At 43.2% G+C, this 24,196-nt stretch overlaps 1 protein-coding gene and 1 pseudogene across 5 annotated transcripts in view; one reads left to right on the top strand and one right to left on the bottom strand.

The window, feature by feature from the left end:
• Positions 1-24,196, top strand: part of LOC122682172 (ninein-like protein) — a 336,725-nt gene that overhangs the window by 56,142 nt on the left and 256,387 nt on the right. The window lies entirely within an intron of this gene.
• LOC122682164 lies at positions 15-2,283 on the bottom strand (annotated as a pseudogene). Its single transcript, XR_006337240.1, has one exon. The product of XR_006337240.1 is annotated as an alpha-1,6-mannosyl-glycoprotein 2-beta-N-acetylglucosaminyltransferase-like (transcript).

Genomic DNA, 24,196 nt, shown 5'->3' on the forward strand with positions numbered 1-24,196 from the left:
GTAAGTTGATATTCTTTTTTTTTTTAATGCAAAAACAAGTATTTTATTTTGGCAGCACTAAAAGAAAAAAAAAAATCACTGTATTTCTACATTGAGGTGAAAAGTGTTTAAACTTTCTTATCAGTCAAATACATTCCAAAAGAAAGTATGTTCTATGCAGGTTCCAGAGCACAGGCAATTCTTAACACAATAATACAGGAATCTTTAATACTGAAAATGACTCTGTTCTGACAGGGTGTTTAACAAACATAACTTTCTAATTATAAAACCACTGAAGCAACCTCTTCCTAGTTACTGTGTCAAGAGTGAAGCTGGGCTTGTACATTAATACTCTTAATTTCACTGTAATACTTTTTACTGATATGACGATTTTAAATAAATTTTGCTGTACTTAAAATAAGTCTTGAAAGTGGAAAGGTGTACAAAGTTCCAGATAAAAAGATTAATAGATGCAATTTAAATAGTTTCCCCTCTTCTCTCTTATCAATTAACGATAATTTTACCTCTAGCAGATACATACTGAACTTTAAAACGCAATTCTCAAAATGAAAACTTGCATTTTAAATCTTAGGCATAAACAGAAAAGATGACTATATTTGGACAACTTTTACAAGAATTTTGTTGTTGTAGTAAAGCAGAAACCAGTTCCTAAACCTTTTTATTCAATTGTATATCCTATTTGAACAAATATCAAAAATAGAAGACTGTTACTACTTTTGCTTTTATAATTCTGATTTTGTTTTGTTTTTTTTCTTACTGCAGTCTTCTATAACTTTTACAGAGTTCATGGTCCCTAATATCTCCCCACCCTCCATTTTTCCTAGGTGGGGAAAGGGCTGTCATAAACTTCTCACTGATAGTTAGAGTTTCTGGAAACAGGTACTGTTTGTTATTATTTAAGAGTGACTCAAGTTGGGCACTCTGGGTGGCTGGTCTACAAGTTTTTTGGTGATGCATACCACAGTCTCCAGCATGAAAAATCCTAGGAACTTGAGGAACCAGCACTTTCCAGAATTTTGGAAGACAAGATACAGTCAAATATTGAAGGGTCCAGTCCCAGTTATAATCATCATAAGTACAGAAAGTGTCTGTGCACTCAATCAGCTTCTGATAGGCTTCCCGGGTCAGGGCCAGACCCATATTGTGCTCTGTGGATTTCCACGTTTTCACATCTACCTTGTCAGCCACGTCATAGAAATTTCGAATGGCAGTATAGGTCCCCAGGGAGAGAACATCACACTCGGGGCACTCTAGCTGCTTTAATTTCCACATCTTTTTGAAGACATGGTAAAAGTCTGGGGCTAAGTAGTGATCCTCCTCTAGGAAAAGTATGAGGCCAGCACAGTCTCGAAGGACTTTGACCCTCTCCCATACAAAATGCAGCTTCCACCACCAGTGGTGTTTGGTTTGGGAGAACTTGGCCTCTCTATAATGGCCGAAGGAGTCGGGCTATTCAGCATTAATGCATCCCATCCGCAAAGCTGCATTCTTCTCCACGTCTCTGGGGCAATCTCTAGGGTCAGTGCCCGGGAACTCGTTAGGGTACAACTGAATGCTGAAAGGAAAGAACACCTGCAGAACTGGACAGAAATCCACCCCAGCAATCAGCTGATTGATTTCGGTCGACCAGAAGTCATGGCTAAAGATGACGAGGACGTCGTCAATTCCCTGGGCTTTTCGAAGTGAGTCCAGCAGCAGTTTGAGGTATTCGGGCCGGTTGTGCACCTGGACCACCAGCGCCAGCTCTCGGGGTGGGGGGGTCCAGGAGCCGGCCTTATCTACATTCCTCAGCGTCTGGTCAAAGTTCAGCTGGTACACCAGGGACCGGTACCGCAGCGTCAGATTGTCCACCTCGGGCTGCGGGGCAGCGGCGACCAGCGGAGCCGCCGACTCGTTGGAGCCCTGGCGGATGCCCACCGACACGGCGAGCTGGTCCCCGGCCCGGGCGCCCGCACCCCGCGCGGGATCGACGTCCAGCAGCGGCGGGGCGAGGGCCTCGTTCTTCCTTTGTCGCCCATTGCTGCTCCAGAGGACGAAGCCGCAGGCGGCCACCACGAGCATCAAGATCAGCACCTTCCGCTTATAGATGCGGAACCTCATGGTCTCCGGGGCCGGGAGCGCGGGCGGGCGGGCGGCCGGGCGCGGAAAGGAGCTAGCAGCTCCGGCAGGGAAGGGGCGGGCGGGCGGCGACCGTGGCGGTGGCCTGCAGCAGTCGGAACTGGCCCCCGCGGCTGCCCTCGCTAACTCATCCCCGGCCCCGGGGGTACGGGGACCCGCAGGTTTTCAGCTCCCCCGCGCCGCCCCGGCTCCACACATCTTCACCTGGCAACTGCAGCTCGGGCAGCGGCCCCGCCGCTAGGAGCCGCGGCACGGCGTCGCTTCGGTCCTCTCCATTCGGCACCGGCCCGGGAAGAAGCCCGACGCGGCCCCACTGTACTTCGGCTCCGTTACCTGCGCCTCCAGCGGCCCTGCGTCCTCCGCGCTCTCATCTCTACGCGGCCCCGGACCGGTAAGTTGATATTCTAAAACAGTTTAAGAAATATGATATTGATGTCAGATCATCTTAACATTAGTTTTTAAATATGTTTTCTTCTTTTTAATTCTCTGTGAGCCTGATCATACCCTAGCTATACAGAAGTAGAAGGATTTGTGTTCATGATTGTTTTGTCTCTAGGGACCAAATAGTGCTTGGCACATGGTAGGTGTTCAATAAATACTTCTCGTTTGACTGGTATGACTTGAGCGGAATTAGGGTGGATCCAAGAGAGATGACACAAGAGCAAGTAGCAGACCTGACAAGTGAAGTGTATTGTTTCGCGGCTTGTTTTCCTCAGGTGAGGCCTTAGTGGGTTTAAAGGGAGAACAGGCAGTTTGCAAATTTAGCAGGAGTAGCAGTGACTTCCGAACGCTTGAGTGAAGTGGGCTGGGAACTCCTGCTGCAGAACACTACAGCTTGGTAGGTTAGAGGGCTCTGGAGTTGCGGACTGTTGTGAGCCAAGCATGGGAGTGGGCACAGAGGAGAGTTTGAGCTGAATGACAGACTTCAGAGGACCTGTGATTGGGTGAAGAATAAGACACAAGACTACTGACTGCTGGAGGAAAACTGAGTTATTGAGAGCTCATCCTGGAGAGAAGTAAGTCTGCAACTTGAGATTTCGTCCCTGGCCTTGTTCGGTAGTGTTTTCACCAGTTAGTTGGGCGTAGAAATCAGTAGCGTGCTGTTAGGGTGTGTGGAGGACACAGAACAGTAGGAACACTTTGCAGTGACTGTTTAAGGATAGATGCTGATGAACGAGGAACTGATGTGCAAGAGGTCTGCAGTAAATGTAAGGGAAATGGAAAGTCCTGCACTCAGGTTCCCAAGTCCTTCATTTGTTCCTGCAACAGATATGCACTCAGCAGTTATGAGCTGATAAAGGGCTCTGGTGTTTCCGTTGTAAACAGCAGAATCAAGAGGTTTGCCCCCATGGCCCTCAACAGTGTCATGCAGAAGGCAGGTGTTAAATGCAGGTAAAGCGGGTCAGAGTACGTGCCGTGAAGGAAAACACCACACTTGGAGAGAGTGTCATGCACTCAAAATATTGGTAGATGGAGAAATTCGGGAAATTCTCTCCGAGGAAGAGACTCTTCAGCTGGAGCCTGAAGAAGCGGGTTTTAGCGAGGAGGTAACTGTGGGCAGAGAGCATTGTAGTTGGACGAAACAGCATGTGCAAAGGCCCTGAGTCTTTAAAGAGGGTGGGATGCCCAGGGATCTGGGCATTCCCAAAGACCAGTGTGGCTGGAACTTAGTGAGCAGGTTGAGGGTAACACCAAGGGAGATTACTAAGCATGTGGGGCTGGTGGTGGCATGTTTGTGTTGTAAGGACGACCCTGGCCGCCATGTGGATAGTGGATGGTGGAATCGAGAGGGAGGATGGTGGTCATGCAGGTGACAGGAGAGGTGAGTCAGACTAGGAGAAAGGAGAACAGTTTACACACCTGTTTAGGAGGTGACTGAACAGGCCTTGGTCCAGCAAGGGAATTATTTTCTGGTATTCGTACCATGGGGAAAATCAGGATCCAAAATTCTGTGCCCTATCCTCCTAGTTTGGTTCTGGGCAGGATGCCACTATTACCAGTTTCTGGTTAAAATTCTTTGTCAGAAGAAATGTATCCCTATTTAATTGCTCCCATGGACATGTGATTTTTTTAAGGACGTTCTTGTGTACTGAATCAAGTACTTTGACGTTAAGTTGGGTGTAGTTTATTTGTGGTATTCATTATAATCAAGAGCACATTGTAAGCAGTGTGGAAAATAAATCGAACGTTTGTAGAGTGGCAGAAGTCTCTAGAACAGGTCTGGAAGACATGGTACATCTATGTACATGGTACAGATCTAGAAGACACGGGACATATATTTTGCCTGTATTTTCAGGGCCTAGAGCAGACACATATGTTTTGTATTTATCTGTTTCCTTTTAACACTCCAACGTAGATATTTATTAATTGTGTACATCTGGTTTTGTTTTGTTTTCTTTTTTTTTGTTGTTGTTTTCTTTTCAATTGTGGTTAAGATACACACCAGGTATCTCAGTGGTAAAGAATCTAACTGCCAGTGCAGGAGATGCATTCCATGGGACGGGAATGATCAAACATGGTCACAACAGAGGCAGAGAGAGATGGACTTAAAGAATAGACACTGAAGGAAAGTATTCTGCAAGGAAAAATTAGGTTAACAGTAAAAAAAAGCAAAAAAAATGGGGGAGGAAAAGAAAGCAGAGAGAGACATTCCTAGTCAAGTACAAACTTAAGGGAATAAAATAAGCATAATAAGGCTTGTGGAAAAACACGCACAAATAAAATGTATATACAATAGATCAGTAATACATCAGTATTCTTAAGGATATACTATGAACAAAGCCTCTGTTTTATATGCTTTTATTAATATATAAATTACACATCTATACTGTTCTGCAAATTTTATGAAAATATCAACATACGTTGTCTATAAAACATATACTTAAGAAAGAGGCTTTTGTTCATAATATATCCCTAATATAGCGATCTGTATTACTCCAAAACTTTTGCTTATAAATACTACCGTATTAAAGTTGAATATTGCCACTGTAAAAAGTGTCATTTGATTAGCCACACATGGTCATCTGTCACTACCTGAATGTTGTAAAGTATTACTTGAGAGAGAGAAAAATTGATTAAGAAATATTCCTGACTATTCACTGGGAAAAAGAACTGGTAATCAAAATTCTGAGGAGAATGTATGGCTTGAAAAGAAACATTTAATGGAACAGAAGATGGGGCAAAAAAGGTCAAAAATTTTCACCTAAATTTCTCATCTCACAACCAGTGGACAGTGAAAAAAATACTGTAACCTTTCACTTTTCACATATTTCTTATTTATTTCCTTGTTATGCAGGACCCCCTTCCTCAACATAACACAACTGAACTATATTACCTGTAACATTACATAGGATATGGTTTGTCTCTTCATTTATTCACATTCAATAACTATTAACACGGTTCTTACACTCGAGACCTATGCTACCTGCTCCAGGAGATGCACAACTGTTTCCTGAACCCCACTAGCTTACACTGACACGGGGCTCTAAGATGAACACTTAAATCACAATAACACAAAAGGTCTGAAATCTGAAGGCTTAGAATGTGACACAGGACACGGGGTAGGTCTTTTTAAAAATACAATAGAAAAAAAAATCCCGAGTTGCAGTTTTATCTCACGGTTATTAAAAGTCTCTGCTTCTATGAAGGGAAAGTCGATCAGTCGTGTCCGAATCTTTGCAACTCCATGGACTCTACGGTCCATGGAATTCTCCAAGCCAGAATACTGGAGTGGGCAGCTGTTCTCCAGGGGATCTTCCCAACCCAGGGATCGAACCCAGGTCTCCACCATTATAGGCAGATTCTTGACTGTCTGAGTATTGCACTGTGAGTATTGCAAAAGTCATGTCCTTATGGTTTAAAATTCACAGTAACAGTCTTTATCCTTGACCAAAATTCATAGTTCCTTCATTGTGGGAAAGCTTTTCCAATACAATTTTCCTGTCACTCTATTTTCCAGCCCGTTGTTTTCTTCACCCCACTTTCATTATTCACCAAAGTTAAAAATGAACAAAAAAAACACCAGTCATATTTCTATAAAATAGTTTGCTCTGAAGAACGTTCCATTATAAACATAAAACAGAGAGAGGGACACCATTGCTGAATTTAAGAGTAAATACTACATGAAGATAAATTCAGAGTACGGAAACTGATTTCACAAGAGTGCACTGTACCTTGGTCTCAAAATCTAAGACTTCATCATCTGACGGAGGCCATGAGTCAGCACCAGGTTTGTTGGAAAACCTTTAGAGCATAAACAGACAACAAAAATGAGTGAGTTCATTTCTTTAAATGAAGAAAAAAAAAGCAAGTGAACGTCTGGCTATCTATGCAGTAAACGAAGTTTCTTGACATAATTAAAATTTGGCCTCTGTTTTCAAACATTTTTTTTTTTAGATATTTTGATGTGGACCATTTTTAAAGTCTTTATTGAATTTGTTGCCATGTTGCTTCTGTCTTATGTTTTGGCTCTTTGACCCCAAGGCATGTGGGATCTCAGTTCCTCTGACTGGAGATTGAACGCACACCACCGGCATTGGAAGAAGTCTTATTAACCATCTTAACCACTGCACCCCCAGAGAAGTCTCCAAAAAAGATGTTAGTTACCTATTTCTGCTTCCATCTCTCCCAACCTATGACATATCTAGGGAAGACTCATTCTTAGTTTCCATTAACAAAGACTGACAGCCAATATATTGGCAGAGCCTGAAAATAATATGTTTTCACCAAGTCCTAATAGCTGAACTGAAAATCTAATTGATGCACTGACATAACTTTTGTTTGCCCAAAGTGGAATAAACCTGATGACTTAAAGCAGAAGGATATGCTGTTCCTTCTCCATTGTCTGTCCCTGGTTCAGAGACTAATCTGTGTCCATCAAAAATGGCAGTCTTGGTCCCTCAGCAGGGGAATCACTTATGGAGAAGGCCCCATTCCTCCCTTTACTGTAAAGGGGATACAGGAGTCCCCCGCAATGTCTAAAACTGAAAATGGACACAAGTCAAAGAACTAATTTATATGTTTCACTTATATGCTACACTGGTACTTCTCAATTTCTGCTGAGGGACACGAGAGTGGATGCTGGAGTCAGGCAGGCCAGCTGTCAAATCACAGGTCAACTCATTTTAACCATGGAATCATGGGTCAATTCATCAACCTCCCGAACCACAGTTGCCTAATTAAGCAAAGCAGGACACAGTGGTTTACGACGCTGCTCTGGTGACTCCATGAGGTCACAGATGTTACGCACATGATGCAGTCTCTGACCCAGAGCAGGACGCTCAACAAACAGTAGCTTCTCTTCTCTGTGTGTTCTCCTAGTAACACATACAAGTTTTAAGAATCCATCAAATCCTACCTGCTTAAAGAGTCTTCTTCAGAACTCGTATCCACTAGTAAAGAAAAAAGGAAGACACATTTTAAATCAACAAAAGAAAAATACAGACTATTAAAACCTCAAGACTGATGTTTTGTTTAAAAGTATTCCTTTGGAACCACACCTGGAGACCACACTAGAGGGAATAGTGATTGTACTATACTCATGGGCCATTAATGCCTGAGAACCACTCCTCTCCTTTATGGTCATCAAAGGCAGAACAGAAAAAGAAAGAACTGCTGATACAAGGACCATAATGCTAACCAACCTCTAGGAGACTGACAGAAAATGATACTACACCGTTAATAGAATCAGTACTATAAACTGACAATAGCACACTTGAACAGTACAGGATTTCTGGACTTCCATTCCCTGGAGCAGTGAACAGAGCCTACAGGTGTCTTGCTGGGACATAACACAAATTCTCTGGCTCTTCAGTTCAGGATGAAAATGCCCTATCACAAGGAAGCATGGTCTAGAGGCGCTGAACTTCAGAGCGTGGTAAAACATAGGAAACAAAGTCTTCCTGGCCCTCTTTCCAAATGCAAGAGAAGTATGAAAGATGTAGTGATTCCAGGTTTAGCAAGGATAATCTCTTGACAGGGAGGTGGGGGAGGGTAAATGGGTAAAGGGGGTCAACTGGGTGGTGAGGATGGGGACTGGACTTGTAGTGGTGAGCATGCTGCAGGGTACACGGAGGCTGAGCATTTTTAATGTTTTAAATATCTATGTGTACATACTAATAAATGTGAAAAGGATAATCTCTTGAGACTATCACCTTCCATTGTTCAAGAGTATCTGGACCACCTAGAGCAGGATGGTCCAAACAGTGCTGTGTTCTACTGAGGGCTATCATTACATCAATCCTCCCCATTATATGGCAAAGGTTGGTAGAAATCATGCTTTTTCAGCTTGGAAGGCATTCGTCATCAGACCCTAAGCTGATGAATAAGGGGAGGGAGGGAAGGAGAGAGGAAGCTATGGACTCTGGTGCTGTTGGACAACGTTTCACGTGTGTCGTCATGATCTGATGCTGGAGGGATGACTCACGTGCAGTGACTCCACGGGGAGGGGAGCGCTGCAACCTCGAGCCTGGAGGGCAGGGGCAGTGACGTTTACATGTCTGCACCCTGTGACCCAGAACAAGGCTTAGGACACAAAAGACACTGGAAAGTTATCTCTTTGGTGAACAAATGAACAAATAAACAAGAATGTCTTCTTTGAAAAGTCTGTTTCAAAAACTATAGAAATTAACCAGGGACAACTCTATTCTATTCTGAGCATACTGAAGACCAAGACTCTATGTCATCTCTGTATCTCCTCTAACGTGTAAAACCAACCTAGAGAAGTTCTTTGGTGGATGTTTTTGCTGTTTAGTCACTGAGTCGTGTCTGCCTCTCTGTGACCCGATGGACTGTAGCTCACCAGGCTCTTCTGTCCATGGGACTCCCCAGGCAAGAATACTGGAGTGGGTTGCCATTTCCTTCTCCAGGAGCTCTTCCCGATCCAGGGCTGGAACCCGTACCTCTGGCATTGGCAGGCGGATTCCTTACTGCTGAGCCCCCTGGGAAGCCCCCTTTGATTAGACAGAGGTGAACTAGGTTTAAAGGTGTTCTCAGACAGCTTGTACAATGTGCTAGATGCCACATCGAGGGGACATGGTGGTGTTTTTGCTCATGTGAACTGTGTTGGTTCTTTTATTAGAATCTGCAGAGTCCCAAGTTGATCTATTTGAAAATCTATTATGATCATCTTTTAAATAATGGCAACAGAACATGGTGTTCTTACAAAACTATACTATCATGACAAGTATCCAACACACAGAAGAAAACATCTGGTTCTAATGAAGTCAACCTATCTCACTCTTTTTGGATCTGTGAGGAATAAAATTGGTAATAGAGACCTTGTTCATACAATAGGCAAAATAACTGGTGCTTCTCAACTAGGCATCGCTTTTCTGATCTGTACTATTGGAAGGTATCTTCCGAAAGTAATCTCTTCCTGGTATGCTGCACACTGGTTCAGCACTGCAGCTCTTCTTGTTTATCACTTATCCTACCAGAAAGGGACTGTTGAGGTTCCCAGTTTAAACGATGGTAACTTTTTTAATGAGACCAATCACTACACAGTAAGTAATAACTACTCATTCACTAAATGCAAACTATTTGTAAAAATTAAAGCTCCACTTTTATAAGAAGTCAATTTGCTATAATAGGATTACAGATGAAATATATATCATACTAACTCAAACATTTTTTGTAATGTACATAAAAATCTAATACAGGATTTTAGGGGCTGTAATTAAATACATGGAATGCTTTTCAGACAATACTGTCTCTGATGTTAAATTACCTACAATTAACTTCTTTAACAATTCTGAAGACTAGACTATTAAGAAATTCATTTAAAAACACATGCAATTTACACTAATTTTATCATAGTTCTTTGATTATTGAAATTTCCTCACTCCTACGTTATCTATGTTAGAATCACCAAGAGTAGTTCATTATTATCAGATGACGTACCTGGGTTGCTCTTTTCGGGAGGAGTTTTCGGCCTCTTTTCTTTATATTCAGAGATCAGTTGGCAAATGCTATGTGTTAAAAATGTGATAAATAATATTTTAACACTAATAGCGAAAAAAACTACCAACTATGTTAAATTCTTAGATTATTTCAGACAATGTTAGCGATAATATCAAAACTACAATTGTCCCATACATTTCAAGTTTCTAAGTTCTACCAAGTTTTATTTACCATGTATTTAAAGGAGAAACAAAAGGAAGATGAAGTAGTCATGAACTGAGGGCAATAGAGCTCAGCAGATTAACTAGATTTAGCTTGGCATATGAAAACTCTTTCCAACTCGCAAATCCTAGCTCTGTAACCAACTGCTCTTTGTTCCGAGAGAATTGCTTCTCTTGAGTTCAAAGTCATCCTCTCCACAACTGGGATCTTACTGCCTTATTTCACAAGGGGATTAAGAGGAGGTAATGAGACAATATATCCCCAAAATGCTTGCAGAAACAGTCAAAGAATGGAATAATTTGCTCTTGAACGTTGTTGTTGGAACTACTTTGGAATTCCAAGTAAAACCAATGTGTGTTTTCTTATATGTTTAGCATTCAAGGGTTTCAGGAAACTGTTATTAATTATGGTGATTAGTGTTCTCTGTGGTTTGTAATTTAGGGAATCTCAGCTCTTATATAATTTGTACCTACATTTATTTATAAAATATGAACTCACTACATTAGGTAACATAATTATCCCCCATTACTGCAGCTAATCACACCAAGCACAGAAAACTAATCACAATCAAGACCTGGCCTGGACCACTACCCTCCCTTCTCTACCTGCTCAAACTCTCAACCAGCAGATCTTTCTGACAATGATGCTTAATCTCCATGTTCATCTCTGATGCACGTGGAAGACATAACCCTACTCTTACAGTGGATACTGGCAAGTCCCAGGCAGGGCTTACCTCTCTGAATTCCTCTCTGAAGTAACTTACTTGAGATTTAAGGAGTTCTGGTGAATGGGTTCCTTGTGAGACAGACTCAGAAAACATTTACGGTTGAGGCAGATAAATCCTTTGGAAGATTTTCATTGTTGCAGGAAACAGACCCCATGAGGGGGCCAACCCTCCATGTAACTATGGAATCTCAGGCAAGCTGACACCCACTACTCTGGGAAGGACGACAGGGAACCTATGACCCAAGGAAAGGTGCCCCCACAGGATAGAAGCTGCCTGCACCGAACAGAAAACTCTCACTGGTCATGTAACAAGTGACAGTGAAAATTCTTTTTGGCGGCAGTTTAGTGATCACGGGCACTTTCATGTGGACACTTACATATTAAAACCACTCAGAGCAGCATATTCTTCTGCAGTCCGTCCAAAGACATCTTGAGAAAAGACGTCAGCACCTCGCTGCAGGAGAAGGCTGACGACACTCATAGACTCGTAACTGACAGCAAGGATGAGGGCGGTTCTACAACAACAGAGAGACGACGTCACCCTCAGGAAGCTGAGTGAACTCACAGAAACAGCTCGTTTGATGTGCTTTACCAAGGTAACATCTTGCCCTCCCCGTGAAGAACTGACCATTTACACGCTCAAGTGTACATCCTTGTAAATGACCTCCAAGGCTGAAATGAAGCGACGGAAAAGCAGCCTCCTGTCCCATTGGGATGGCACATAGCAGCACTTACTATTTCAAAAGTCCCTGATGGGGACTTCCCTGGTGGACCAGGGGCTGTGACTCCAGGCTCCCAAGGCAGGGGGCCCAGGTTCCATCCCTGGACAGGGAACTTCATCCCACATGCTGCAACTGAGAGTTCCCACGACTAAGACCCCACGCAGTCAAATAAATAAATGCTTTTCAAAAATAATATCAAAGTCCTTCATGGACAAGAAACTGTGCTAAGGTCACTTATCTGAGGCAGGTGACTATTTAAGGAACGAATCCCCCATTTCCTCCTTAGTCTGATATATTATGCTTCAAAGTCAGCTAGAGGGTGGGTTAAGCAAAGGCTATTTGCTGGCTTAAAACAAAAATATTAACAATAATGGAAATAAAAATAGTCACCGTGGCACTTAATGATGTGGACAAGCATGTGCTCTTCACTAAATGAAATACTATGTATACGCACAGCCACCTTTGAAGGACGCATTACTATTTGCCCTTTTGCATCAGGAAACTTATTTGCTGATGATAAGTAATGTGCCCAAGGTCATAACCCTAACAGGGAGGAAAGCTAGGAGCTGAACCCAGTCTGAATCTAAAGCCCATCATTTTCGTCTGTATCATCCACCTCTGACTTATCTTTGTTGAAGCAACTGTTTATCCAATTAAACCTATCATTCTTCCTTCTACCTTCATTTAAAATGAAAACATCAAAATGTACTAGAAATAAAAAGGGATAAAAACTGATGAGCCCACAGTATCTGGTGACAGTGATTACTAATCACTTTTTCTTGTTGTTTAGTCACTAAACTGTGAAGGACTCTTCTGCAATCTAATAACATCAGTATTTTTCAAAGAAAGTAATTGAAAGCAAAGAGTCACCCAAAAGACAAAATCAAGTCCTTTATGTTTAGTATGCATCTTTTAAGGAAAAATATACACGAAGTAGAGGTTAAACAATCATTATAAAAGAATTAAGAAATTCGATACTGTCATAAGGTAAACTAAAAAGCAGAATCCATATTGTATAAAGCTAATGAAACTAGTATGAAATCCCTCAGCTCCTACAAGATCAACCAGAAAAAAGAACAGGTTGCATATGACATCACTCAGTATTATAAAGGAATATGAATCCTGCTATATATCTCTGCTATATAGTTTTTCACGACTCCCAGTCAGAATAATTGGTTTTCTACCTGACTGATGAAGTGTTGATCACAAATGACACCTTATTAATTTAATCTTTATCTTGATGTTAGCACCCAAGAACAGCACTAAGGTTTTTAAAAAGAAAAAGAACAACTGTACCTTTTCATCTTATCAACCGCGTGTACATTTGCTTCTTTCTTTACTAAAAATTCCACCATTTGCTGTTTCCTTTCACTTATGGCCAATAATAGTGGTGTGAGGTCATCCTGTAAAACAGGAAAAACCATTTCGAATGTACCCAGTTAACCTATTTCTAAACTGAACTGAAAATCATGCAATAGATTCTCTGAACTTAAACATATAATTCAGAAAGCAAATAAACGGGAGCCCTTCCTCCTCTTCCCCCGGCGCACCTTCTATCTCTTCAAGATGCTCCTCCTCCTGGCCTTCCCTGGGGGCCCAGGGGCTAAGATTTGAGCTCCCAAGCAGGGGGTCCAGGTTCCATCCCTGGTCAGGGAACTAGAGTCCAAGTGCCGAAACGCAAGATCCCACCTGCCACAACTAGACCCAGTGCAGCCAAATACGTCTTTTGAAAAGGGAAAGAATAAAATGCTCCTCCTCTCCCTCTTCCAAAGATGAACCACAGAGTCATTCTCTAAAACCCACTTTCAACATTTACTGGTTCCAAGGATCTTTGCTTCTATCATAGTATCTATCAGGAATATTGCAGTATTTACTTGCTCTATTACTAGTCTCAACACTCCTCCAGAGAGAATCAATTAGCTACTTGATTTCGTAGCTGCATATTTTAGGAGCAATGCTGAGGCAGGAATACATCATATTATCTGTAGCATGCATAACCTATCCAAGGATGACCAAGAGTAACCTCATGAGGTTTACAGACATTCCAATGGGAATGTTATCCTCTACATGAACATGCAAAGAGAAAGGTTGTTTTCTTTTCTTCCAAAGAAACCAACTGTGGGCACCATGTTTCTCGGCTTTCTCAGCAAAGTCTCTTGAAATTTAATCTTACTCATTCTCCTTTGCTTGTTCCTTCCCCCGCCCTTAAGTTAAACTGACAGGTCAGCATTAGCTAGATGCTGTTTGATGCAGAACAACACCGCTTATCTTCAAAGACCTTTCTTGACGGCTCTCATGTGATGACCTCCAGACCTCCAGGAAGAAGCTTCCTGAATCCCAGAGTTCTGGTCTCTGTCTTGCTTTACAGCTCTTAGTGAAGGATTACAAGGTAAGTTACCAATAAATATGCACTCAGCATTTTCTCGGGGAGTTGCTCTTCCGTGAACTCTCCCCACGCTCTCTCTCATAATCCTGTGTGTCTGAGAGACTCATTCAGTGTGAAACCGCCACAACCAACTTAAAAATTCTAATTTGAAAAATTCAATCCCATCCTTAAGAGATTCTTTTAAAATATGGAATCAATTATAGATTAATTAGACTGTCTTCAAAACTTTGAAATAGTTATCAAAATAAACTATAAACCAAGAATTGGAAACTCAAATGCTTATGGAGGGGGAAACCTGGTGACCTAAGTGAAAAAGCCAGGTGAGGCTGGCAAACCCGCAAACACACGCCCCATACAGAAGGGGAGGCCTACACATGCAGACCAAACAGTAGAATGGGCTCAAGGGGGACCAGATTTGGGTCTCTGAGAAGCCTGAAACGCAGACATCAGCATGAGTGTGCTAAATTTTAAATGTTGACTCAGGTTGTGGAGGTAGGTAAGCTAAACATAACCAAGGACCACATTTGGTCTGTAGCCCATTTGTGCTTTTACGTTTTGCTGTTTCCAAACAGGTGGGTATAAAGCAAATATTTGTATGTGAAAGCTTTCCTTTCTTGAGTATCATGTGGTTCACAAGAAAAGTGGGTCTGAATATGTAATAAAAATTGCTATTGACTCATAATTTTATTAAAATAAATTTAAAAAACAAGACTCAAAATTCCCACTTGAAGAATGTTTCCACTGCTTGTTAAAACTACAATCTCTTTCTAGAATTCTCCCAGATTATTAACCAAATGGTTAGTGAGTTCCTAAGACTGCTGAAACTAAATGATTCAAACAATCCCCATCTGGACTAACTTCATGGGTTTTGATGTTTAAAGCTGTCCTCTCGCTTATGCCAGGGCTCAGCAAATCTAACAGACACACTGCAAGAGTCTGTCCTGCTGACACCAAAAGAAGGCTCATGAATTACTGTTACCGCAGTCAGGAAAACCCTGTTGGTAACAAACACTGTTGACCTAATGACCTGGTTGGTAACAGAAGGTGTAAAATTCTTAAAGGGTCAGACTCTACAGATGAAGTGACTTGGCCATGAGCAAATCTCTAAAGACGCTTGGAGTGTCACTGAATAATTAGTGGTTGGAAGAAAAAGGAGTTATATCACTCAAGCCAATAGATGTTGCCAAAAATGTTCCTTTTAACTTCTCAATCACAGAGGCAGAGGAAAAAGTCAGGCTAATATTGCTGCAAAGGAGGGAGCTGATGGAAGTAGCTAGCATTGATCAAACTCCAACTCTTCTATAGATTACTTATTTTTGAGATAGGTGCACTAGAAATTATACTTAATCACTCCATAGTTCTTCACCAAGGATCCTATCAGAATCTCAAGGAAATATTTCTAAATACACAAGTCCAGGCCTTCCTCGATTTATTCCATCAAAATCTTCAGGGAACAGCCTAGGTTTGTAAATTTTTTTATCAACTTTCTCAACGGATTGTGGTTTTCACCAGCACAATCTAGCTGAGAATTAGCCCAGCAAATATTCCAGTCTCATCTCTAACCCACATGGCCAATCCCTTCTCTTACTTGAGGATTTGAAGAGAAAAGAAAAGTGTAAGAGGCAAGAGTCATCAAAACAGAGTTAAATTTTCCTGGGTAAATAATGGTAGAACAGGGACTAATAAACACAAAAGGCAACCTGATCTCATTGTTTATAAACCCCTTCCTTTCCATCAAGACCTTCTAGATTGAGAGCAGAGTCTAGACTCTTATCTAACTGGCTGTTTCTGCCAGAATAGGATAATAGTTCTGTTCAATATTTGTTCTTCTCTCTTCTTTCCAACTTAATCACCACCTTTTCACTGCTGATCTGATTTCTGCAGAGTCTTCCTAAAATTGATACCTAGGCAAGTCTCCAACTCATTCAATCTCTTTCTCAAAATAACAACTATTATACCTGAAACTGAAAGGCACCTTAGCAAAATATATAAACTGAAGGGGGAAAACAACAAAACCAAAACCTCAGGACTTCTGTGGTGGTCCAGTGGCTGGGTCTCAGCGCTCACAGTGTAGGGGGTCTGGGTTCAATCCCCGGTCAGGGAACTAGACCCTGCATGCTGAAACTAAGACCTAGCACAGCCAAATACATAAAAAAAAAAAAAAAAAACAACCCTCTTCTTGGCATTTCCCCAACTGCCAAAATTCCAGCCTGATCTGCGTCTTTCAGCTGCTCGCTCGTTTTCCTTTCCTTGTAGCCTCTGAAGCCTTGGGCAATGAGAGAGAAATCATTTTTATGTAAATCATTTCTTCATAAAATCGGAATGTGTTAACAACAGCAACATTTCTATTATGTTGTCAAATGCTTGTTTGAGTTTTAAGACAAAGTCTACTTCTCCTAGGCAAATTTTGCATTACTCTGTTATGTTAGACTAATTAGAAAAAATTTTTTTTTTCAGTAAGGGAAAAATACTTGGAAAAAGTTTTACCTTTAACAATTGCTGTGTTATCACAAATATCTGCCAGAAACACAAAAAAGAACGCTTCGCTCTCTAATGCTTCTTGAGCAATATCGTGATTTAAAGTGACATCTTAGACAATCAAGTGCTTTCAAAATATTTTCACTCAGGGAAGGCTGGACCTTCCAAACAAGGAAAACTGAGCCCAGCTGTGAGAGTCGGGGAGCTCTCTCTGCAGCTCCGGGCGGGGCTGCAGCCACAGGAGAAAGAGCAGAAGGGGCAGCTTCACCACCACCAGCTCCCCACACTCAGCTGCAGCCCCGAGCTTCACCATCACCAGCTCCCCACACTCAGCTGCAGCCCCGCCGAGCAGCCCCCCAGGGCTGAGTGTGGGAGACCCGAGGTGTGTACCTGGTGAACCAAGTGGTCACTAGCACAAGTAAATGCCCTTGCTGGTATCAAACATGACCTGACCCACTTCACCGGATCTCAGAACAGGGGTCCTGGAGGGCTCAGGGCTCCAGGCCTGCTGCCTCCCTGGCCCACTTGCACCCCCCAGCTCCCCCTGCTGGGCACTGGTTCTCCTTCCTCCTACCCCCATCCCTCCCCCAGCAGCTGTGCCCATTCCCTGAGCCCCTGGAAGCAGCCACCCACCACATCACTTCACTCTCCCCAGGCCTTCATTCTTTGTAGGACTTGAGCCTACCACCCATTCCTGAGCACTTTCTAGTGGGAAAATCTTCCTTCTGGGGTAGAAGGTGGCTGAGAGAGACAGCGTTGCCCTTTCTGTGGGCTCTGACATGTTCCACCCAACCCCTGACTTGGCTTTGGAGTTGTTTCCATGGTAACAGGGCCTGCTGGACACTACTCAGTCTATCTATTTATATCCTGTTATCAATAAAACACTACAGTTTAGAAAAATGCTTTGCCAATATTTTGTCAATAAAGTTAGTTGAGCTATACCTCGTTCCTGGCTTCTATATTGGCGTGATAGGAAAGCAGCTTTGCTGCGAGTGATATATTCTGGCAAAAGACAGCGTGGTGGAGCGCGGTGTTGCCATTGGCATCCGTGAGGTTTGGGTCGGCGCCGTGCTCCAGCAGGAGAGTCGCGCACTCCTCCTCTTGGCATTCTACGGCCTGTCAGCGTTGTGCCAAGAAACAAGGGTGTGAGTTCTAGGAATTCAAAGGAAATAGCCCACAAGTTCACCAGTTCCCTCTATTTCAACGAGATCAACTCATTGTTAGTCTCAGTGGTTAAATCACACCCATCTCATGTGGACACGGGTCGCTGCCCCGTACCTTCATCAGCGCGGTCCTGTTTTCACTGTCACGGAGGTTAAGCAGGCATCTTCTCTCCAGGAGGAGAGCCACCACCGCTGGATGGCCATTGGCACAGGCCAAGTGGAGCGCAGTCCTACGAAAGCAAGAGAAGTTCTTAGGAAACTGTAGTGTCACTGTTTTAAAAGAAACAATCGTTCATTCATGTGGTTGAAAACACTCAATAGCATGGTACTCCTATCGCTCTAAAACAAATATTTTGTTTTCTTCTGGAGAAAGAGCAGCATTTATTAGCTTTAGCTCCTCTTACACAGTAAGGAAAGAACAATCTACTTGAATAGAATGCGCAAGACCTCGAGATTCAGCTCAACTTGGGTTTGACTTTGACTTTCACTCTGTCACTTATGAGCTGTCACTCAATCTCTTTGTGCCTCAAGTTCCTCATCAACAAAATGGACAGAGAGTAGTAGTTATCTCACAGGACACAGCTGGGATGCTTAAATGAGATCCATGCACAGATAACAGCTGGTAATTGTTAGATTCGAATATCAAAGTTACTCCTATTGCTACTGTCTTACAAGGACAACATCTAAATGAAGTCAAAGGATATTACAACTCCTTTGCAGATATGTTTTGAGGATTAGAGACAACATTGTACTCTGATGATTCTAATATGCTCATTATCTCACATTTTAGCGTCTCTGACATTGGAATATAATTTATAAATCACAGGCTTTACAACTGTAAATTATAGCATTTTTGTTTGTTCATTTCTCGCTTTTCTGTTGGTCTAATTACCATGAGGGGTTTTCGTCTAAGTTTCTTTAGAGATGACGTATGTTATATGTTATTATATAATACAGGTCACGACACAGTGATCCACAACTGTGAACGGTTACACCGCATTTAAAGTGACTATAAAATATTAGCTATATTCCCCATGTTGGACAATATATCCTTGTAGCTTGCAGGATTTTAGTTCCCTCACCAGAGATCGAACCCTGGGCCCAGAGCAGTGAGTCTTAACCACTGGACGACCAGGAAATTCCCAAGATTCCCTTGACTTCTGAAAAGGCTGAAAGTTGCCATAGGATACCAATCCTCACAAATAAATTGAAAGTGACAAATTATTTTTATCTGTGCCACATTCCTATGAGTGCCAGAAAGATAAACCCTGTCTGCTCACCCGACTTCCCTACAGACAGCTTGCTCTACAGACATTTTTAAATTTGGGGGGTTGCTAAATCAACTTTCAGATTTGGTTTTTTCTTTTTTTTTTTTTTCTGGTGTGGAAACCCAGGAAACTCCAGAGTGTTTGCCTTTGAAATCATTCTTAGAAAAGTCTCTGGGGTGCGATATGTGTATACTTACAACTGATTTATGATGTTGTACAGCAGAAACCAAGACAACACTGTAAAGCAATTACCATCTAATTAAAAAGATAATAAGGTTAGTAACCAGTAGAACAAGAAAAAAAACGTCATTGTCAGCACACAAAAAAAGTACCAATAGGAATTTCAGTTTTCTTCTGCTACTTTTCTCACCCTGTGTATTTCAAATGTTTGATCCATACTCCATCTGAAACTTTTTGGTGAGATAAAAATCTAGTTACTTTTCTCTTAATAGTTACCAGGTTATTTCTCTACCATCTACACATAATTTATCTTTACTAATAGAAAACGTCATCAAGCAAATTTTGATAATCTAAAAGGGCAAATCTTTGCCTACTATACAAAACTTCCGATTTCATCACAATTAAAGACAGCATGTGTAAAGCAAAATCTTTAAAACCACGATATGTTTATTTGGTTTAAATATGGAAAGACCATATATCCTAAGAAAACGTCTTCCTATTCAAGAACACATTCAGCTTCCTACTTCAAAGCTGTCTTCTAAGGTCCTTCAGCAAGGAATATATACACATAAGTGTACAGTGATATAAAATGGATATTGCATTGTATCTGAAGAATTTTTAACCCAGAAGCTGACCTGTCATGGGGATTATTTTTCTCACTATGCAGTTTTCTGGAATATATAACATTATGGTATAAAAATGTGTACATTAAAAATAAGATGCCAACAACCTCAAAAGTCTGCCCACTGCCAATATCCACAATGGACGATCCATGGGAAGAAGAGTTTTCATAAATCACATGAGAAAAACAATGCGAAAGCCAGGGAGTTCCAGAAGATTTCTTGAGGGCTATAGAACTTGAGAGCTGTTACTCATGAGTACACCATGTTAACGATGCATAACAACAAATGAAAAGGAGGAGAAAGAAGAGGAAAAAAAGATGCTATTCACGTTTTTTTTTTACATTCGTGATGTGCTTAACACAGTACCTGACACAGACTAAGATTTTAAGAAGCTAATTCATTGAGCATGGTGGTGCTTTAGTCACTAAGTCGTGTCCGACTCTTGCAACCTCATGGACTGTAACCACCAGACTCCTCTGTTCATGGGATCTCCTGGTCAAGAATACTGGAGTGGATTGCAATTCCCTTCTCCAGGGGATCTTTCCGACCCAGGAATTGAACCCATGTCTCCTACATTGCAGGTGAATTCTTTACCGACTGAGCTACAGGAGATAGGATCATTCTGGAATTCTATTAACAGTAAGCTAAAGAAAATAGAGCAGAAAGCCTCTTCATCACAAGAGGCAGAATGGTGTAGGGGTTAAAGACACGGGCTTTGGACCTATGGGCTTACATCCCAGTCCTACCACTTCAGCCTTTCAACCTTGAACAGACGACCTGAACTTTCAAACCCTCAGTTTCGCCATTGTTGAAATGGGGCAATGGTCTCCATCTCTGAGGCTGCTGAGGACTCATACTTGTGTCATTTGCCCGGGGCCTGGTACCTAGCCTCCTTGAATGTGAGTGGCTTTCACTGTCATGGAGACAGAGCAGTAGCACTGACTGCATCCTACTGGATGCCAAGCACACAGTGGGTCTCCTTTTATAGCAGCCAAGCTGAGGCTGAGGGGTAGCAGGCACAGGGTAACATGGATAGAGGTCACTGCCTACAGGACAGCTTATGGGCTCTAAGGTGACACCCCCGAGGCCGAGGCCCCATCACTGAACTGGCTGTGTAGAATTAGGCAGTCACTTCACTTCTCTGGACCTTTGTGTCCTACTCTGTCACTGCCCAAGCTGTGTGGAGTATGAAATGAGACACCACACATAAAATACTTGGCCCAGGGCCTAAGGATGGTGGTGATGGTCATGCTTTTCCCTGTTGCCTTTACCACAACTCTTCCTACCCCTTCTCACCATGTTCTGCCCAGCGCTTTAGTCCTGGGGCCGCTGCTGTGGAGCATCTGGGCAAATTTGCTTTCCCTTCTCCAAGTCCTGGGCTCAGTTCTGGGCTCAATGCCAGTCTGTACCAGCCTCAAGACACTGCCCATTGCAGCATTCCCTCACATCTCTGTTGCTTCAGGTCTCAGTTCACAATCAGAGATTCCTTCCATATACCCATGTTACCCACTTTACCGTAGGGAAATGGGCCCAGAGAGGGCACAGTTCTCCCTTAGAGACACACAGCAGAGTGCATTCCTGGATGGGTTGTGAAACTGAGGTCTTTCACTGTCTCTTCTGGGAAGCCTGGATGTGGATCCCACAGTGCACTGCTGGGCCAGGGCCAGGTCAGCACCATTTACAGTAAATACCAGGCATACCACATCTGCCAGTCCACCCCTCATTACCCACACACTGCCGCTCTTCACTAGATTCCCTCTCCAATGGGCGTTATGCAGGGCTTGGGGGTCACAGAGTACACAATAGGACAGTCACACATTATCAAGCCTTCAAGGAGGCCAGGCCCACCCCCACCCCCTCCCCCAGGACCCTTTCTTCGGGACCCCATCCTCAATTCCACCGCTCTTCTGCCGTTGTTAAAGCCCCTCCCCATAATTCAAGCCCGTCCATAGACTATGGGTCCCTTGCGCGCCTCCACCGATACACTCTAGCCACACCTCTTTCCCCTCCGTGGCCGCTCCTCTCCAGCCACTGTCCTCTATCTGGTCACGCTCCAACCCCTAACCCCGCCTCCGGGCTGACCACGCCCCCTTGACAAACAGCCCCGCCCTCACCATCAGGCCCGCCTCTCAGTTGCAACTCAGGTTCCCTCTGGCCTCCCCATCCCGTCCCTCCTCTCTGATACCGCCCCTCGCCCCGCCTCTCCCGACTGCGGCCTTAGGGGCTCCCCCAGGCCAGTTAACCGGGAGACCCACTGAACTCTTCCGTGGGTCTCAGCGAGCCGCCCTCGCGTTCACTTAAAGGGGAGATGCCGGCGAGGGTGGGCCCACACGACCGGCTTGAGCCCCGCCTGGGCGCCTGTGCCTGCTATTCATGTTTTATTTAAGTTCTGTGATTACTGACATTCAGTTAAATAACTTTAAAACGGCCAGTAAAGTGCTCTATAAGGGGAATTATAAGCGGGTCCGAAACCAGCTAAGGCTTTTGCAGCCTATCAAGTCTGTGGGGCGCTGGATCCCAGGAAGGTGTCCAACAGCCTTGGAGGGGAGACTCACAGGAGGGACCCCTGCCAGGCCCTTCCTCCCTGCTTACCTGTTCATCTTGTCCTTGTCATTCAGGCCACTCTTCCCGAGCAACAGGACCTGCTGCACTTTAGCTACGTTGCCTACGCTGGCAGCTCTGTGGATCTTTCCGAGGTCCTTGTCTCGGATGCGGTACCCGGGCTGGAAGTTGATTCTATGACTGCCGTCTCTCCCCGGGCTGATGGAGGAGCCGAAGGGCGAGCTGCCCTTCTTACTCCTGAAGCCAAAAGTCTTCTTCATCACAGAGCCTACAGACTCCAAACACACCTCACCTCCCCCTCGGCTCTTCACAGGCCCCTAAACCCAACAGGAGCACTAGAGGTAAGCCAGAGCCGGCCCGCCACAACCTCCCAGCTGGGAAGCTCAACGGTTTAGAATCTTACATCCCAGAATGATCGTTGCTAAGCAACACGTTGCTAAGCAATGTGTTCACCTCTAAACACATTGCCTGTGTGCCAGAATGCCCAGGGTGCACGTGCAAGAACTGGAAGTGCATTTTTTGAAAGAAACAAATATTATCAATAAAGCCTACCTAAGGTAAGAGGAAATGAGAGGAAACTGAAATAAACACAGAAAGGAAAGCGACATTACAACAGATACCTCAGAAGTAAAGAAGCATAATCATGAGGGACTATTATTATTGATGAACAATTACAAACTGGAAAACTTAGAAGAAATAGATAAATTCTGAGAAACATACATGCTGTCAAGACTAAAACAAGAAAAAATACAAAAGTAGAAAAACTCAAAACTCCAGTAATAAATAAGGAGATTCAGATATTAATTAAAAAAAAAAAACTCCCCAAAGTTAAAAGTTTACGATCAAACGGATTCAAAGCTCAATTCTACCAACATTCAAGTAAGAACTAAAAGTAAGACTATGCATAAAAACACTTGACAAAATTCAAAATCCATTTATGGTAAAAAAATTTTCAATAAAATAGAAATTTACTCAATACAATAAAGGCCATTTATAAAAAGCATGAAAAGTGAAAGTGATGGTCACTCAGTCGTATCTGACTCTTTGCTATGCCATGGATTATACAGTCCATGGAATTCTCTAGGCCAGAATATTGGAGTGGGTAGCCATTCCCTTCACCAGGGGACCTTCCCAATCCAGAGATAGAACCTAGGTCTCTCGCAATGCACGCAGATTCTTTACCAGAGGAAAGCACCAAGGAATTCCTAAGCACCAAGGAATCCCAAGAATACTGGAGTGGGTAGCTGATCCCTTCTCCAGTGGATCTTCCTGACCCAGGAATCAAACCAGGGTCTCCTGCATTGCATGTGGATTCTTTACCAACTGAGCTAACAGGGTATCTAGTCTTGCTTGGGAAAACAGCGTCTGACAGAAGGAAAAGCAGGGACCAAGAGGCTTTGAACAAGATGGCTGCCATCTTTAAAGACAAAGAAGCCCTCTGTCCTGCGACGGATTCACGCTGATGTTTGGCAGAAACTAACACAACACTGTAAAGCAATTATCCTTCACTTCAAAATATATTAAAGAAAAAAAAACCCTCTCCCTCAACTATGCTGCCCCCTTCCCCTGCAGCCTGAATGGTGCTCAACCCAGAACCAAACACCCTGAAGGAGCTGCCCAGCCCCACGCTCTCCTCCTCGCCGCAGCCTAGATTCTGCTCCCTCACTCTGTGGAACTGTTCTCCTCTCTGCCACCGGACTCGAGAGGAGATGAAATCAAACGGCTCGCCTACAGTGAAGGGGGAGAGCCCTCAGCACTTCAGGTCCCGGGTGCCAGATGGTAAGGTTCAGAGAAAGCTGCCAGGGACATTACCAGGGTACAAACGTCACGTGGTGAGGCCACGAGCTGG

This window comes from Cervus elaphus, chromosome 23, assembly GCF_910594005.1.
Source record: "Cervus elaphus chromosome 23, mCerEla1.1, whole genome shotgun sequence".
NCBI classification, from domain to species: Eukaryota; Metazoa; Chordata; class Mammalia; order Artiodactyla; family Cervidae; genus Cervus; species Cervus elaphus.